Genomic DNA, 756 nt, shown 5'->3' with positions numbered 1-756 from the left:
ACCTTTTGCATGTTGCATGACTTACAGCGTTCTCTCCATATGCAGCACAAATCATTTCAGTGGCTTCAGCAGCATTTTTCTTCAGATGAAACGCGAAGTGGATGGAAAATCGAATATGCTCTTTTGTAATTGCCATCGTGAACACTACTGATTTTTGAGGTTATGTGCATCAAACGCCAAACCGTATCGCATTTCAGGAGGTTAAATGTTACTGTTTTAAAACCCCAAAAGGGCGGGAAGATATATAAAATTTAAATTGTTATTTCGGTTGTATCAAATCTAAAGCTCAGAACTTTTTTGTACACCAATATAATTTGCAATTATAATTTCGGAAATTAATTCATTTAAATGACTATATATAATAGTTCAACATCTTTACATTCAGATTGTATTATAGTAGCGTTAGGTATTTAAAGTAATTAAAACAAAAATTTTGTTATAATAGAAACAACTTAAACTATATTTGAATTTGCCGCGCTTTTGGTCAATGGGAGCTAAACATTAAATCTGTTCGCGTTGCTTATAGTGAGTTGCAGCCCGTATTAACGCTTCAATTTTCCTATTAATTCTAACATTATTCCTATTAATTCTAACATATTTGCGAGAAATTGGCATCAAGAAAATGTTAGAATTAATAGGAAAATTGAAGAAAATTGAAAAGATCAATATAATTTTATAGTTTACAAATTAAAAAGTCTTTATATGTTGTGTAATATACAAATAATTTTTTATTTGTCTATTGAAATGATTCGGTAT

This window comes from Trachymyrmex septentrionalis, unplaced genomic scaffold, assembly GCF_001594115.1.
Source record: "Trachymyrmex septentrionalis isolate Tsep2-gDNA-1 unplaced genomic scaffold, Tsep1.0 scaffold118, whole genome shotgun sequence".
Lineage (NCBI taxonomy): Eukaryota > Metazoa > Arthropoda > Insecta > Hymenoptera > Formicidae > Trachymyrmex > Trachymyrmex septentrionalis.
Note: the sequence above shows the minus strand (reverse complement) of the source record.